Source organism: Schistocerca americana, chromosome 6 (assembly GCF_021461395.2).
Source record: "Schistocerca americana isolate TAMUIC-IGC-003095 chromosome 6, iqSchAmer2.1, whole genome shotgun sequence".
Taxonomy (NCBI): domain Eukaryota; kingdom Metazoa; phylum Arthropoda; class Insecta; order Orthoptera; family Acrididae; genus Schistocerca; species Schistocerca americana.
In genome coordinates this window covers 129,399,782-129,419,097 of record NC_060124.1, presented here as the reverse complement: position 1 = coordinate 129,419,097, position 19,316 = coordinate 129,399,782, and positions in this window count along the sequence as shown.

Sequence of the window (19,316 nt, the reverse complement as noted above, 5' to 3'; positions counted from 1 at the left end):
TAAGATGGAAATTAAGCGTTTCCGGACACATGTCCACATAACATCTTTTCTTTATTTGTGTGTGAGGAATGTTTCCTGAAAGTTTGGCCGTACCTTTTTGTAACACCCTGTATAGGCGCTGCCGACCGCAGCGCCGTATTGTGCCTGTTTACATATCTCTGTATTTGAATACGCATGCCTATAGCAGTTTCTTTGGCGTGTCAGTGCTTAACACAGAATTTCAGGTGGTGTCTGGCCCTTCAGAACGAGCCGCCCCAGTTGTACAGACAGATGCTGTACCTATTACACACCGCGGACGCGACTGCAGCAGCAGCAGCCGCTCCTCCTGGCACGGGCCCGCTCGCCGCGCTATCGTTTGATCTCGCCGGCAGAGCGAGGCGCGGCCCGCGGAACAGAGGATCGTTTAGCGCCGGCCGATCCCATCTGGCGCGCCGCTGCGGCCGGCGCGATAATTTAAGTGCATACGGCGTTAATCGCGGAAAATATAATTAGGGGGAGGGGACGGGGGCGGCGGGGTCGGCGCCGGTAGCGGAACGCCGCCGACAGCCGCGGCCCGCCTCGTGAGGTGTAAATACTTAGGGAAGGACCGCGGCAAGGTCGCCCGTAACTGATCGCGGTCTCACGTTTCTGCGGCCGGCTACGCGTTCCGGTAGATTGGACACCGCGCCATTATCGTCCCGCGCCGTGTTTCTCCCGTTATTTTGTGATTAAGTCACCTTATAACTTCAATTTAGTCTCTATCTGCGAATCTCACCCCCCTGTTTTCTGCCTCATTATAGACTGCATCAGTACGGGCTTTTTAAAAGACTCGTTACTATGTGTAATAGCGTATACAACGAGATTTGCGGTATTCCTGTCACGTCCTGTATTAAGAATAACTCTGTTACCTGTAATATTGATCGAGGATTCCGATTTTATCGGACGTTAGCTGATCGTTTTGAGCAATGCGGTATTCGGACATTAAATTCCCCGGTCGAAGCCCTAAAAAGTTGCTGCACGTATATGCACGGCGTCTTGTTTACATCTTCGGAATGTCTTTAAGGCGGGTAGGACGTCAAACGGGCCGACTTGGAGCAGGAGAGGCATCACAGGACATTTTAATTTCCAGTGTCTATACTTTTACAAATAAATTCGTAAGACTTTGCCAGCATCACCAAGAAGGATTCAGGATTCACACTCACTGCAGTGGAAGTGCGAAAACATAACAAATTAAATTTTGTACGGGTGAAATTTCATCATTTTTTACACTTACTAATGGCTGCATTTGTTGCTATAGGTACACTTTTCTTCATAAGTTAGAGAGATTCTTCGATGAATTTTCCACAGCATACATACCATACTCACAGGTGTATGAAACTCCAGAATTTATTAAATTTATGAAAAAACGAATGAGCTGTTATATTTTAAACATCATGTTTAGAAAAAACACAAATTTTATAGTTAATTACCTTAATTTCTACCACAGTTTTTAATAGATGTGGAAAATTCTGGAGTTTCATACACCTTTAAGTACGGTCTGGTACAGATGGCTCTGAGCACTATGGGACTCAACATCTGAGGTCATCAGTCCCCGAGAACTTAGAACTACTTAAACCTAACTAACCTAAGGACATCACACACATCCATGCCCGAGGCAGGATTCGAACCTGCGACCGTAGCGGTCACGCGGTTCCAAACTGAAGCGCCTAGAACCGCACGGCCACACCGACAGGAAAAAGTTGCACTAGAACGCCTCTGACACCCTCTCAGCTTAGCGCTCCAACTCCTGCTTGGGTCGCTTGGGTCTTAAACCGGCCCTGGTGAAAGGTATTTACCTGCAAGTTCTCAAACGGGAAACATACAGGGTGGCAGTTATTGAGCTATATGACCAAAAAACGCTAGTTAGTTACAAACAACGGCGTTATTCAACATGTAAACGTCACTTCAGATATTCGGATTTAGGTTATGACATGTTCAATACTTTCAACACAATCATTGGCGGTGATGTGACGCAGACGATTAGCGAAATTCTGCATGACCTGCTGACGTGTCCGAACATCAGTGTTCCTGAATGCCTTGTTTTCAGCTCAGCAGTGGTTTTGGCATTATTGCTGTACACCCTGTTTCTCATGTAGCCTCACAAAAAGAGTAGCATTTGTTCAGATCCGGAGAATATGACGGGCAATCGAAGGCCATACCAGTGGTCTCCAAAGTGCTCCTCCAGGACATCATACACTCACCTGCTTCGATGGGGTCAAGCTCCGTCTTGCATGAACCACATCTTCTCGAAATCACGGTCACTTTCGATAATGGAGATGAAATAGTCTTCCAAATCCATCACGTTATTTAAACGTCAAGTTCCGTAGGTCCAAATTGAGGAGCAAATCTCCATGCTCATGGATCGTGTCAGTACATGAAATTACAACATAAAAGTAAAAAGTAAAACAGATAAAATAAAAGGTTTATGAACCCGAAAAAAGTCAGTCCATAAATTTAAGTAAACGCAGTCAACAATACAGGTAGAATCAGGTCAATCTTTCACTGAACTCCTCGACAGAATAGAAGGAGTAACCCACGAGGAAACTCTTCAGTTTCGATTTGAAAGCGCGTGAATTACTGCTAAGATGTTTGACTTCGAGTGGTAGCTTACTGAAAACGGATGCAGCAGTATACTGCATACCTTTCTGCACGAGAGTTTAAGGAAGTCCGATCCAAATGCAAGTTTGATTTCTGCCGAGTATTAACTGAGTGAAAGCTGTTTATTCTTGGTAATACGCTAATATTGTTAACAAGAAATGATAGTAAGGAATATATATACTGAGAGGCCAATTTCAGAATACCCAGACTCGTGAACAGGGGTCGACAAGAGGTTCGTGAACTTACACCATTTATTGCCCGAACCGCCCGCTTCTGAGCCAAAAATATCCTTTTAGAATGGGAAGAGTTACCCCAAAATATAATATCATACGACATAAGCGAATGAAAATAAGCAAAGTAGACTAATTTTCGTGCCGAACGAACACACACCTCAGATACCGTTCTAATACTAAAAATGGCAGCATTAAGTCTTTGAACAAGATCCTGAACGTGGGCTTTCCACGATAGCTTACTATCTATCTGAACACCTAGAAATTTGAACTGTTCAGTTTCACTAATCATATGCCCATTCTGAGAAATTAAAACATAAGGTTTTGTTGAATTGTGTGTTAGAAACTGTAAAAACTAAGTCTTGCTGTGATTTAGCTTATTTTCTACAAGCCATGAGCTTTAGTCACTGCACTATTTGAAACCAGGCCATTGTTGTACACAACATCGTTTACTACCAAGCTAGTGTCATCAGCAAACAAAAATATTATTAAAGTTACCTGTAATACTAGAGGGCATATCATTTATATAAATAAGGAACAGGACTGGCTCCAACACTGATCCCTGAGGCACCCCCCACTTGACCGTACCCCACTCAGACCCCACATCATAGCCATTCTTAGCGCTGTGAATAATGACGTTTTGCTGTGTGTTGCTAAAGTAAGAGGTGAGCCAATTGTGAGCTACTCCCCGTATTCCGTAATGGTCCAACTTCCGGAGCAATATTTTGTGATCAACACAATCTAATGCCTTATTTATATAAAAAAATATGCCCAGTATTCGAAACTTTTCCTTTAACCCATCCAATACATCACAGAGAAAAGAGAATATAGCATTTTCAGTTGTTAAGCAGTTTCTAAAGCCGAACTGTACATTTGATAGCAAATCGCGTGATATAAAACCTTTTTACGAACAGAATGCCCATCTAGTAATGAAGAATGAATAAAAATATTATCTATGGCTGTGCCACTGTTCCCCTACACCCTGTTTGGAAAAGACAGTATCTACATCAGATCATACGAGTTTAGGAGATCTACCAACATCCTTTTTCTTGCACCATCATATACAAAATTTATATTGAAGTCACCACATATATAACTAATTTCTGGTACTTCCTACAAAGTGAATCAAGAACCTTCTCTAGCTTGAGCAGAAAGGTTCTGAAGTCAAAGTTAGGGGCTCTATCAACAACAACAATTAGAAGTTTAGTTTCACTAAATTCAACTGCCCCTGCACACCATCCAAATATCTGTTCAGTGCAGTGCCGTGATACGTATATGAACTCAAATGGAATACTGTTTTCTACGTACATGGCCACTCCCCCACCCCGCAAGGAACTCCTTGAAAAACAGCCAGTTAATCTGTATCCTCGTAAAGGAAGCCTCTGAATTGTCAAATTATTTAAGTGGTTCTCCGATATACCAATAATTTCAGAGTCAACATCTATAAGCAGTTCACTAACTTTATCTCTATTACCTCTTATATTTTGATGAAATATACTAATTCCTTCTCTGTTTGGAAACATACTTTCTCTGAAGGTGAGCCCGTAGTTAGAGGGACTTCCTTTAAGCAGATATTCCTGTCATCTGACGTCAATCTAAAAAAAGGTGCGGCTCTAACACCAACCACTGCAGGAAATTTTCCATGAGTGCTCCCACCACAACCCACTACACTGTCACCTATAAGCTTAGCCAGCCTCCCAATAGCATACCTATTGAGGTGCAGGCCATGCCTAGTGAAACCCAATCTACTGACAGACCCAACTGGCACCACTGAGATGTGACCCATGCCCTCTGCCACGAGCGTCCTCTCCAACCCCAAGTTAACGCGCCTAACGGCCGCATTAAGATGAGGCCCATCATGACACTGAAACAGTTGCACGAAATGCACGTTAGTGCCTCCAGTTTGAGTAGCTATCTTTACCAGGTGACCACCTACATCATATCACCCGTCCCTATCAAGACTTTTCCCTGCACCACCCACTATCACTACCTGATCCTCCTTTGTAAAATTCCTACGTAGCTCCCCTGTGCTGTCAGTCACCTGAGCCAACCCTTCACTAGGCTTCACAATGCTGGTGACCTGGTACCCACTCCCCAACACTTCCTGCAATTCCTTGCCCACACCTCTACCGTGCGAACTCCTTAGCAGCAGAACCTTCTTCTTTCTTTTAGACATTGCAACAGACCTAAGCCTCCTAACTGCTGAGGACTCCTGCATGTTCCCTACATCTGCAGCTACAAGAGGCTCCTCTCCACTGACAGTTGGCCAAATCTATTGCATATACGCAAAGTATAACTGTCTGAATACCTCCTCATCCTAGCAGCCTTCTTGCCAACTGCCAGTTCCCATCCCCCCACCCTTCACCCTCCTCATCCTATCTAGTTCCTCCTTTGCGCGTTGAAACTGCACCTGAAGGGCACAGATCTTACGCTCCTCCTCCTCTATCAACTTATATCCACTACAGATTCTGCATTCCCAGGAGAGGATCTCGCTAGGATGTCCACTGGCTTCCCCACTGCATTCCCCCCAATGAAAATACTTTGAACAAATCCCACACCGTACCCACTACTCACAAACCTACGACAGAGCCCACACTTCTCACTCACGGTAAAAATTTTCTGTTACTGAAAAAAAACTATGCTTCTACCTTACCTAAGTTCAGTTGCACCAGTAGAACTATTTATAGAACTACAATAGCGGTCTAGAAATTCTCTGTCTCCTAAGAAAGCAACTACTACACCACAGATAATACCAATACGAACAAAACTTCACAAAATTATTAGCTAAAACCAAAAATTCAAACGGTCATTGGAACACTCAACGTAGTTAAAACACTGAATGAAAATTTTGCTGAAATATTTCACTAGAAACAATAAGAAACGTCAGCTGAAAACTAAAGCGCGAAATTTGCTAAACTATTTCAAGGCACAGAAAACTCTAAAAAACACAGCGAGCGGACGCTTCCAAAAGTTTAGTAAACCGTAATTTCGCCACAAACAGCACGAAACACCACTGAAAACTATTAAATTTAATTACTGTATAACCGTGCACAAATAACTTTGTGAGAACTTAGCTTTATAACCGCTACAGCAGCAACTGCACGCCGCTAAATGTAAACACATTACGTCGGCGTGAAGCTTGGACGAACGACGTAAGCACACTCACCTGCTGTCTGTTACCACAGATTGCACTTGATTGGCCACATTTTTATTGTTGATGCAGAACGTGTGAGGGGCCTAGTTATACTCGGCCGCATGAAGGCAGAACACACACTTCCCAACTTCGTCCACCTACCCAGTGTCTTCTAAACACGTCCTCGTCCCAGTGCAGAAGTAGGACTCAGCGTGTAGACTTGTTTTTCTTGACGTGAGGCGAGTGGGAAAAGGCTGTCTATCGTACTAAATGAATGTTAGAATTTGGTCAGGGATGCCAACAGCTTTTATTGACCGCAAAAACAACTGTCATAATATACGCCTATAGTGTCACATTGTAAGGGGTCCGTAGGCCCTTACTATAAGTTTGCACTCGGCACAGGTCGAAAGGGCAAACAATCGATAGTGTCGGGTTGCGAGAGCGAGTGAGAGTTGAGTCAGTAGTTCCCAGGTTGCGGGCCGAGCGGTGCGGAGGCCGGTTGATGTATACAAGGCTGACCGACAAAGGGAGTGGCCATCGCCGCGGTTTAACCCCTTTGTGTTAGAATAACACGGGAAAGTGAAGAAGTACAATTACGAGAGTGATCAGTGATATTTCTGTGCCGATATTTGTGGTTTCGCGTCTACCGCGCCGGCATCATTTGGATTGCAGTGTTGGATTGCAGTGATTGTATTTAGCGTGTGACGATTATGAATAACGAAGAAGCCTGTGCTGAGATTAGCCGTAATTAAATATGTATGACGAAGGCAGTGGCTGTCTCCTTTTTCCTGTGTTTTTGAGACGAATATAGGTCTTGATTAGTGAAGCTGTGTTGGCGTTCTTCTTGTCACCAGACATTTCATTATTACAGCATTTGAGAAGGACAAAATGGAATGTAACAACTCCGTAGCAGTCAAATCCGATTGCCAGCCCCATTAGGTACACGGTCATATTAATTAATATTTATTTGGGCTGCTATTCAGATCCCGATTGAGCGGGATACATAAATCGGAGGTGTTACACCCTTGGCTTACCGTGAAAGGACTAGTGCAATTTTCGGACGAATAGTAAGAACAATAGGTAATTTTATCTTGCTTAACGCGAGAAAATATTTTTTCCAATTTTGGATCGAGACAGAGCATAAACTTTAAAATCGCTACAAGAGTCAGTGCATTTTTGAACAATACGAAGTAATAATATCTTACAATTGTGAATAAACTGTTTTTTCTTGCCATATTAGATAAGAATAATAGTGTCAGTAAACTGTGTTATAATGTGCAAATGCGTAAATCCGCGCGAAAAACTGTGAAAAGTGGACACTAAAGAAAGACACGTGTGAACATTACTATAGCAAAACGAACTACGAATTCGTCACGAAAGCTTTTAAGAAGTGTTTAGTGGTAGTATTTTGACTGAAATTGCTTTTTGAATAGTGAAAATCGGACAGCTTCAAGTGGACCCATAAACTATAATGCGGACGACAATTCATGTGACGACGCAATTGTTGAGTGACGCCACGCAGTCCCGTGTAGCAGTTGCGCCAAAGAGCTTCGATCTGCGAGGTGATTTCACACGTCATCCCAACTACCTGTGCAAGGAGTAGTTCAAGCACAGACGCACTACACCGACGGTCTTCAGCGCGACTTCGAGACACTGAGCGCCGACCCGGCATCTAGCGGCCAAACTACAAACTACGCCCGCCTGCAGCGCCACGGAGCGGCCGATGGAGAACTACGACGACTCGCCACAGATCTTCAGCATGACTTCACGCGGCTCCGGCAGCAGTACAGTGCCACGCCCACTTCAAACGTCAAAACATCGCGACCCGTGGTAACGTCAGTTGGTGAGTGAAGACGACTGGTTGACCTAACATTAAATTGTAGTGCGCAGTCTTCGCAGTAAATAAACAATTGTAAACGGAAGTTCACATTAGGAAAAGTGCCCAATTACAGTAATTTTCGAAAAGTTTGCGAGACATACTCTGAAATATAGCATACTTATTTATGTATACTGTGCAGTCTAAATGGTGATTATACAGATATGCTTATTGTTTTTGGGGATTTGATATTTATAGATTTTATGAGTGGTGTGATTTATCTTATTTAGAACATTTTACATAAGCTGTGTATGCGAGAATTGATATTTGAAGTTATTAGGTTTTGAGGGTTGTCATGTTCGGTATTCATACGTATTGTATCAATTTGGGATTAACTGAAAATACTGCAGGTACTGTTTGATTAGTTTAGAGGTAATTAGGAGTGTTTTGGGTTGCTAGAGGTTATTCTGTATTACGTGCCTGTGCATTACAAATAAACCAAACATGTCTACTGAAGATAAGCAGGTTTGTGAGGCAGTAGTTGAAAGGACAGGAAGACAGAGATGATTCAGGAATCAGTGATTATGGATTGTCATTGGATAGCCCAGCAGCACATTCAACTAGTTATCCCGAGACACCGGGACAAACGACGAGAGATAAGCCAATTTCAGAGGATGCAGATGTGCGGTCGATGTTGGCAGACTTGTTAAAGGAGGCCAAGGCAACAAGAGAAGCTAGAGAAAGGGAAGAAATATTCCGCAAATCGTTAGAGAAGGGTTTACAAGAAACTAACTCATCGTTAGAGAAGGGTTTACAAGAAACTAGAGAAAGCTTAGAAAAGTCATTTAAGAAAACCCTAACACAAGAGCTCAAAACATCGGAAAGAAAGATCGAATATAATCTGAAGAAGGAAATACAGGAATTAGAAGAACGACTGAAGATGGACATCAAAAAGAGAGAGAGAGAGAGAGAGAGAGAGAGTAAGCTACAGAAGAATATAGACCAAGTCCAGGGAGACGTGGAGAAGATGGAAGGAAAGTTAACAAAAAAGATAGAAGACGATATTGAAGAAACGAAAGCCAAGTTGGGAGAAAGAATCAACGAAGTGGAAACAAATTGCAATCATCGAATCGCCGAGGTGACGCAGATGCAGAAACAATGCAATGATGCAGTTAAGGGGATAGGAGATAGGCAAAACCAACTGGCTGTCAATCTGAGAAATGCTATAGCCGTGCAACGAGAAGACGATAACAAGAGGGTTGCAATGGAGGTCAGACAATTACAACAGGGAGTGCAGCAATTGGAGAGCAAGACAGAAGAAATCGATAAACGAATTAGCAATGCCACTTTAACCGTTGGGGAAGGTAGAGTCGTTACCTTGATGAGCAATGATAATCGGTACGTCCAAAATAATACAGGGCAGAAATTTAGACCGAAAGGAGGGTTGCACTCAATGATATTTATGAAATGGTTAAAAGGAGTTTTCCCAGCACATTTTAAAGACTCAGACAAGATTCAATTTGCAATAGATAGAATGGAAGGTGAGGCCTTCACTTGGGGAGTCAGGAAGAAGGAAGGGACTACTAGTTATGATCAGTTTGAAGAGGAATTCTTGAAGAAATGTTGGTCCAAAAGTCATCAGTGTGCAGCAATTGAGGACCTACTCCACCACAAGTCACTTAGTGCATGGAGAGGAACGTTGAGAGAGTTTGCCGAACATTTGTGGGAATTGAACGAGACCTTGGAACAACCCCTGAGTGATGACATAATGATATCAGCGATAAAAAGAAGAATGAGCCGGAGAATGCAAGAAACTGTATCCGGGAGCCTAATTAAAGATAGGGAGGCCTTGATGGAAATACTGGAACAGTTGGAATCTGTTCGATCACAGGAACACAATGAAGCTAATGATCAAAACCGAGGGGGAAGTAATGGCCCAAGAAATCATTTTGGTAATTCGTCTAATTATAGAGGAAGAGGTGGTGGCCATAGGTACAGGAACCATGGTGGTGAACGGCAATGGAGAAATGATTGGAGAAGGAGTGAAGAACCAAGAGATCATGAGAGAGGATGGGATAGGCGAAGGAATGACACAGTGCATATAGAAGAGGCGGAGAGACCGGAAAACTGAATGACACTCCAGATGAGGTCCGGTCAGGAGTGAGAGCTACAAGGACCAGAGTAAACCTACTAAGACACGACAATGGTGGAGATCTGAGAGAAGATCTACTGGAGGAAAGAAGTGGGATTCCCAAAGAACCCATGCTACCCATGATAGGGATCAAGCTATGTGGACTGAATATGGAGGCATTAGTCGATACAGAAAGTGAAGCATGTGCAGTATCCAAAAGGTTATATGAACAGATACTAAAAGCAAATATTAGCTTGCCTAGTTTCCCGGTGAGTGGAGTGAGAATTGTGAACGCGTTGGGTGCAAGGAGTAAACCTATTAAAGAACAAGTGTTGATTACCTTCGAGATAGAGGGAGAAGAATACGAAGCAACATTTTTGGTGGTGGCCGGATTGAACACATCAATTATTTTAGGGATAGATTGGTTGAATGAAGTTGATGCAGTAGTGAGTTTTGATGAAGGTACTATCAAGGTCAAAGGAAGAAAGGGAGAAGAGAAGAGATTAAAGTTTGCTGAGGGGAGCGCAATCGAAGAAGAGGAGGAATTCAGAACGATAAATTTGTGTCATGAAGAGGAACCCACCATGGGATACGGGGAAGAGGAACTAGAAGAAGAAGTGTTGATATACCTTGAGGGATTAGCACGAGAGGATAGACATAAAGAGGATAAGATCAGTAAGAAGTTGGAGGAGATGACACACCTAGATGAGGGGACTAAGAGGAAATTAGCCACAGTATTATACAGGCGTTGTAAGGTATTTTATCAACGGCCAGGTATCATGAAAGGGGTGGAGTGTAAGCTGAAGATAAAGAACCATAAACCGTTCAATGTAAAACAGTATTCCATTCCCCAGGCGAAACGAAGAGCAGTAGATGAAGAGATACAGAGGATGATGGACCTTGGTGTTATAGAAAGGGCCAAAAGTCAATATAACAACCCCCTATTTGTTGTTGATAAGAAGGATGGAAAGGTGAGGATAGTTTTGGATGCACGAACAGTGAACAAAATCATCGAGCCGGAGCAGGACAAACCTGAGATTATAGAAGAACTGATTCAAAAATTCCGAGGAGCAAAGGTGCTTAGTAGTATCAACTTAACTGCTGGTTACTGGCAAATACCATTGGCCACAGAGTCGCGCCAGTATACAGCATTTACTTATGGAGGGAGGTGCTATCAATTTAGAGTGTTGCCATTTGGGCTTAATGTGTCAGTGTCTGAATTCATAAGAGCGATGGATAAGATACTAGGCGAGGATTTACTTAAAAAGGTCACCGTCTACGTGGATGACCTCTTGATAGCAAGCGAATCATGGGAAGAACATTTGAATAGATTGGACGCAATCTTGGCAGCTTTTGAAACCGCGGGGGTAACTGTAAACCTGGACAAGTCGGAATTTGGCAAATCAAAGATAAAATTCCTGGGCCATATAATATCCGAGGAGGGTATCTATCCTGATCCTAGTAAAATGGAGGCTATTAGAAATTTTCCGACCCCCCCCCCCCCCCCATAGTAAGAAGCAGTTGCGAGCATTCTTTGGGGTTTGTGAGTTTTATAGAAAATTTGTCAAAGGATCTGTACGTAATGCCCCGAGTATGAGGGAATTGACCAAGGCGAGGATGCCGTGGCATTGGAGTGCAGAGTGCCAAGCCGAGTTTGAGAATATCAAGGAAGCACTATATAGTGCAGATATATTGTACCACCCGGATTTTTCCAAGGATTTTTATTTAGGAGCAGACAGCTCTGACTATGGACCAGGAATACATTTGTACCAAATGGAGAGGAGCGGAAATGGTGAGAGTGTAAGAACAATAGCGTTCGGTAGCAGAAGTTTAAATGCTTGGGAGAGGATATATTCGATTACTGAAATGGAGGCATTGGCAGTTGTGTGGGGGTTTAAGCGTTTCCGGTATTATTTGGCCGTGAGGCATGTGAAAGTACTGACTGACCATAAGGCCCTTACATTTCTGACCACAAGCAAGTTGAGGCATAGCAGACTAACGCGATGGGCCCTGGCATTACAGGACTACGACTTCGAGATAATTTATGAACCAGGGGCAACACATATAATACCTGATGCTTTGTCAAGATTACCAGCTGACTCGAGAGGAATGTTGGTGGACAGGCCAGAAGGAGAAGGAGTTAGAATTAACCTGATGAAAGGAGTACAGTATGAAGAACTCATAAGGAAGTTCCTAAATAATGTGCGCAGGGAACAGAACGAGGACGAGAAATTAAAGACAATTAAAAACAAATACAGGTGTGCAGGAGAGGAAAGAATTCGCACATTTTATTATATTCATAATGGGATACTTTATAAAAGAAACAAGGAGAGTGAGGAGAACTGAAAACTCTGTGTGCCTGAGCATGTAGTAGAAAAATTAATTTGGTATACGCACTATAGTAATGCGCATTATGGACCGAAGAAGTGTCTGGAAAAGTTGAAGTTAGATTGCGCATTCAACAACATGGGAAGGCGTATACGTAAGATACTGAGTACATGTGACACCTGTAAAAAATCTAAAACGACTACAGTACAGCACAAAGGATATATGTGTGGTGTCACCGCCAGACACCTGACTTGCTAGGTGGTAGCCTTTTAAATCGGCCGCGGTCCATTAGTATACGATGGACCCGCGTGTCGCCACTGTCAGTAATTGCAGACCGAGCGCCGCCACACGGCAGGTCTAGAGAGACTTGCTAGCACTCGCCCCAGTTGTACGGACGACTTAGCTAGCGATGCAACACTGTCGAAGCCTCGCTCCTGTGCAGAGCAGATAGTTAGAATAGCTTTCAGCTAAGTCAATGGCTACGACCTAGCAAGGCGCCATTAGCATTACATTGCATGTATCTACAGAGTCTCACTTGTATCGTCAAGAGCGATGTACAACAATGATGGATTAAAGTTAAGTATTCCAGCAGCTATGTACTTTTCTTTATAGCATTCATTACGTATCCAGTTTCAACCTCACGCCAGCCTGCGTGAGTTTAAGGCGTGCATTCGGTCTCCTCTCTCGAGTAGTGTGCGTAGTGTTGGCTAACTGCCAACACTACATAAACAGGATCCCATCCTCGTCGCCAGTTTATGTAGTGTTGGCAGTTAGCCAACACTACGCACACTACTTGAGAGAGGAGGCCGAATGCACGCCTTAAACTCACGCAGGCTGGCGTGAGGTTGAAACAGGATACGTAATGAATGCTATAAAGAAAAGTACATAGATGCTGGAATACTTAACTTTAATCCATCATTGTTGTACATCGCTCTTGACGATACAAGTGAGACTCTGTAGATACATGCAATGCAATGCTAATGGCGCCTTGATAGGTCGTACCCATTGACTTCGCTGAAGGCTATTCTAACTATCTGCTCTGCACAGGAGCGAGGCTTCGACAGTGTTGCATCGCTAGCTAAGTCGTCCGTACAACTGGGGCGAGTGCCAGTAAGTCTCTCTAGCCTGCCGTGTGGCGGCGCTCGGTCTGCAATTACTGACAGTGGCGACACGCGGGTCCGTCGTATACTACTGGACCGCGGCCGATTTAAAAGGCTACCACCTAGCAAGTGTGGTGTCTGGCGGTGACACCACAGTATGCATCCAATTGTACCAACATCAATTAAGCACATAGTTGCAGTGGGTCTCTTTGGGCCACTTCCTGCCTCACGAGGGAATTACACACAAATCTTAGTAGTGGAAGAACTGGTTTCCAAGTACATAAAATTTTACCCGTTGAAGAAAGCCACTAGTAGAGCCATCATTAACCATTTTGAGAAAGACTATTTTCAAGAGGAGGAGGAGGAGGAGGAGATTAGTGTTTAACGTCCCGTCGACAACGAGGTCATTAGAGACGGAGCGCAAGCTCGGGTGAGGGAAGGATGGGGAAGGAAATCGGCCGTGCCCTTTCAAAGAAACCATCCCGGCATTTGCCTGAAGCGATTTAGGGAAATCACGGAAAACCTAAATCAGGATGGCCGGAGACGGGATTGAACCGTCGTCCTCCCGAATGTGAGTCCAGTGTGCTAACCACTGCGCCACCTCGCTCGGTGACTATTTTCAAAAGGTGTGTATTCCTAAGCGAATTTTGAGTGATAATGGGTCACAATTTAGGTCAAAGGAGTGGACAGAGATGCTACATGAGCACAGAATAGAGCACATTGCCATTTCTAGGTATAGGCCAGCTTCTAACCCAGCAGCACGAACAATGAAGGAATTGAACCGTTTATGCCGAACATACTGTCATAGGAAGCATGGTTCATGGAAAGAATATCTGGAAGAATTTGAGCGGGTCAGGAATCACCTCCCACATGATTCTACAGGGTTTGCACCATGTGAAGTATTGCTCAATCAAGAACCCGACAGTATTTTTCGTGAGTTGCTAGTCTACCCACCAGGAGGTTCATTGACCTGGGAAAGGAAATTGGAGCTAGTGGAATTAAGTATGAAGGAGAAGGCTAGGAAAAGACAGGAAAGACACGACAAGCTAGTGAAACCGATAACTTACCGAGTGGGAGACTTGGTACTAGTAAAGGTTCATGCAAAATCAAAGAAAATAAACTCTGAAATACATAAACTCAACCACGTTTATAAGGGACCGTACAGGATTATAAAAATTGGTCATCCTAACACTGTGGAGTTGGAATATGCACGGACAAAGAGAGTGCATGGTAAGGAACATGTGGAAAAAAAGGTACTACTCACACGAGAACAGGGATAACCCAGATGACGAAGGGGAACTCGATTAGGGCAAATGTCTGAAATGAGAGTGTTCAAGCTCCTTGATGTAGTTGAGTAGGACATGTTTAGAACATTTAGTTGTTAAACGGACATTTGAAAAAGGGGAATGTTTATTTGCGTTGTATTCTCTGATGTATTATAACTAGAACTTCTTACACTCCTGGAAATGGAAAAAAGAACACATTGACACGGGTGTGTCAGACCCACCATACTTGCTCCGGACACTGCGAGAGGGCTGTACAAGCAATGATCACACGCACGGCACAGCGGACACACCAGGAACCGCGGTGTTGGCCGTCGAATGGCGCTAGCTGCGCAGCATTTGTGCACCGCCGCCGTCAGTGTCAGCCAGTTTGCCGTGGCATACGGAACTCCATCGCAGTCTTTAACACTGGTAGCATACCGCGACAGCGTGGACGTGAACCGTATGTGCAGTTGACGGACTTTGAGCGAGGGCGTATAGTGGGCATGCGGGAGGCCGGGTGGACGTACCGCCGAATTGCTCAACACGTGGGGCGTGAGGTCTCCACAGTACATCGATGTTGTCGCCAGTGGTCGGCGGAAGGTGCACGTGCCCGTCGACCTGGGACCGGACCGCAGCGACGCACGGATGCACGCCAAGACCGTAGGATCCTACGCAGTGCCGTAGGGGACCGCACCGCCACTTCCCAGCAAATTAGGGACACTGTTGCTTCTGGGGTATCGGCGAGGACCATTCGCAACCGTCTCCATGAAGCTGGGCTACGGTCCCGCACACCGTTAGGCCGTCTTCCGCTCACGCCCCAACATCGTGCAGCCCGCCTCCAGTGGTGTCGCGACAGGCGTGAATGGAGGTACGAATGGAGACGTGTCGTCTTCAGCGATGAGAGTCGCTTCTGCCTTGGTGCCAATGATGGTCGTATGCGTGTTTGGCGCCGTGCAGGTGAGCGCCACAATCAGGACTGCATACGACCGAGGCACACAGGGCCAACACCCGGCATCATGGTGTGGGGAGCGATCTCCTACACTGGGCGTACACCACTGGTGATCGTCGAGGGGACACTGAATAGTGCACGGTACATCCAAACCGTCATCGAACCCATCGTTCTACCATTCCTAGACCGGCAAGGGAACTTGCTGTTCCAACAGGACAATGCACGTCCGCATGTATCCCGTGCCACCCAACGTGCTCTAGAAGGTGTAAGTCAACTACCCTGGCCAGCAAGATCTCCGGATCTGTCCCCCATTGAGCATGTTTGGGACTGGATGAAGCGTCGTCTCACGCGGTCTCCACGTCCAGCACGAACGCTGGTCCAACTGAGGCGCCAGGTGGAAATGGCATGGCAAGCCGTTCCACAGGACTACATCCAGCATCTCTACGATCGTCTCCATGGGAGAATAGCAGCCTGCATTGCTGCGAAAGATGGATATACACTGTACTAGTGCCGACATTGTGCATGCTCTGTTGCCTGTGTCTATGTGCCTGTGGTTCTGTCAGTGTGATCATGTGATGTATCTGACCCCAGGAATGTGTCAATAAAGTTTCCCCTTCCTGGAACAATGAATTCACGGTGTTCTTATTTCAATTTCCTGGAGTGTATTTCATATCGACGATTACCTGAGAGTGGGTGTAAAACCTGTAACAACTAATTTGTAGTATAATAATCCATATGTCATGTGTTCAAGTAATAATTTTTGATTGTATGTTGTGTGTTTCATTCAATATTGGACTATGGAGGACTATTGCTGTTTGATATAAAAAATTGTAATTTGGACAATGCCATGTTTGTGAGATGTAATAACCTTTTGTAGAATATTATTGTGGAGGCAGCCCACTACCGGAGTCGAGGGATTATTTGGTGAATTGTAATTTCATTAATTATGTACACTATGTGTTTTGTTTAGATGTTGCAATGTCTAATTCCCTTGCCGATTCTTTTACGCCAGTGGCTCCAAAGAAGTTTTCGAGGGCGGGGATGTATGGGGTCCGTAGGCCCTTACTATAAGTTTGCACTCGGCACAGGTCGAAAGGGCAAACAATCGATAGTGTCGGGTTGCGAGAGCTAGTGAGAGTTGAGTCAGTAGTTCCCAGGTTGCGGGCCGAGCGGTGCGGAGGCCGGTTGATGTATACAAGGCTGACCGACAAAGGGAGTGGCCATCGCCGCGGTTTAACCCCTTTGTGTTAGGATAATACGGGAAAGTGAAGAAGTACAATTACGAGAGTGATCAGTGATATTTCTGTGCCGATATTTGTGGTTTCGCGTCTACCGCGCCGGCATCATTTGGATTGCAGTGTTGGATTGCAGTGATTGTATTTAGCGTGTGACGATTATGAATAACGAAGAAGCCTGTGCTGAGATTAGCCGTAATTAAATATGTATGACGAAGGCAGTGGCTGTCTCCTTTTTCCTGTGTTTTTGAGACGAATATAGGTCTTGATTAGTGAAGCTGTGTTGGCGTTCTTCTTGTCACCAGACATTTCATTATTACAGCATTTGAGAAGGACAAAATGGAATGTAACAACTCCGTAGCAGTCAAATCCGATTGCCAGCCCCATTAGGTACACGGTCACATTAATTAATATTTATTTGGGCTGCTATTCAGATCCCGATCGAGCGGGATACACAAATCGGAGGTGTTACAACATGTAAAACAGTTCAACTACGTAACAACTACTGTCCTTGACCGTAGAATACTTCGTAGAAATCACAAACACATATCAAAACAAACTTCCGATATACACTTCTTCGCTCTGCATTGCTCGCCGAGTTGTTGTTCATTAACATAATTACATAGACAGCGCGCAGCTAAGAAGTTAATCTTGCGCTGCCCCGCCCCCCTCCCCCACCTAGAATCGTGCCCTACAGCCGCTCGACACAGACGTATGTTTCATTCAGCTCTCTAAACACGCCTGATCAGTGCGAATTGTTGCGTGAGAATATGGCACATGAAGTGCTTCGTCTGGATTTCTTAATGCTAAAGTTGTTACAGAAGATTACTTATGAAAATAATCTGAAAATAATGTACAAGAGTTTACTCTTGAGAGGATCGCCAGTGTTATTGCCAACAAAATCTTAGCGATATTTAAAGAACTATTAATAAATGGAAATACGTCTTCACTTCACTCCACCTCATACGTCATACATCAGCTAATGTTTTCCTTTTCAGTTGCAAAGTGAAACTTTGTAGTGCATATTATGACTGTCAGAGCCATAAATATTACAAGCTGGGTCTCGAAAATGTGGGAGTGTGAATTCCTAAGGGACCAAACTGCTGAGGTCATCGGTCCCTAGACTTACATACTACTTAAACTAACTTATGCTAAGAACCTCCGGCGAGAGAGGCCGAGCAATCTGAGACATGGCGCCTCAAACCACGCGGTCACTCTGCGCGACAATCTGGATCTCCAACCGACTACGAATTTCGACATTAATCATGTTGTTGTTGTTGATGATGATGATGATTATAGAATCGAGATGGTTAAACCCAGTGCCGGCAGGACTAGCCGAGCTTCGTGTCCCTTCCGACAAGTGGATCATGCCTCATATCGTCAGTCTGTAACAGAGGAGAGATTTGTCAGTGCATTGGAATACAGACTGATGGTCAAGAAGTATACGCTAACACCTCTGTTGTTGACAACCAAATATGACCACTTCCAGGATTTGAGCTGACTATGATATTGTAGTTCGGATATCAATCATGCAGAGCATTCATATAATTTAATTCACTCGGATAGATCTTGTGTTATACCACAGAACTTTCAATTCCTATTCGTTACAACTGAAACACGACACAAGATGGAAATGCTACCATCTCAGTCGCCATTATGACACACGAGTAAGGCACAGGACTGATTACGAACGGAGTCGGGGGCATAATGTATTCACTGGGATGTTGCGTTAAGTTATTAAATCAACACTGAATCCCACCTACACGTTAAATGAGACGCGAGGTTTTCAAATCTTTGAAGAACTGTTTCGTGTTACGACGCCAAAAATTTAATTTACAGACGTTCTGGACCAAGTGTTGAATAAGCTACATGTGCTCAGTAGAATGCGTACGGCATAAATGATGACGATTCGTCAGTCTGAAGGAGGCAGCAATGTCTTCAGCTCCTCAGTACTTTTAAGAAGGCTATCCTTTGAGCCAGAACCGTGATTCACCTTGTCCTTCCCATTCATGTCATACTCGTCCGTAATCTCAGCAGTGCACCCCAAAAGCTAAACTACGTGTTATTTACACCATACTGTTAATTTTTTGTACAGTCTCCACATCTTGGAAATGGCAAAATAAATACCTTCAGACAAAGAATGCAAGAGTGTCGTTTCCAAAGTTCATTAGTGGGAGTAAAATTCTTGCTTGTGTTGTTCCTTCGCCATTTTCAGAGTGGCCGTGCATGGAGTATAAAATGCAGACTGAACACGGATGACAGGACTAGGGGCTGCCGAAAGAGTAAATCTCACCTACATCAACAAGGGCTGCCATAGATATGAACAGAACATGTCATTTGTGATTCGTATCGATAACTTGCCGACTTAAAGGTGGCATGCGAAGGTGACAAACGTTTGGATGTTAACATATAATGGAAGTAGACTGTGTCTCCAGAACGGAGTAGTGAGTGAAGCTTTTGACAGATGGGGTACCGTTACATATCTCGTTTCGACGCAGAACGGGATGTCGTAG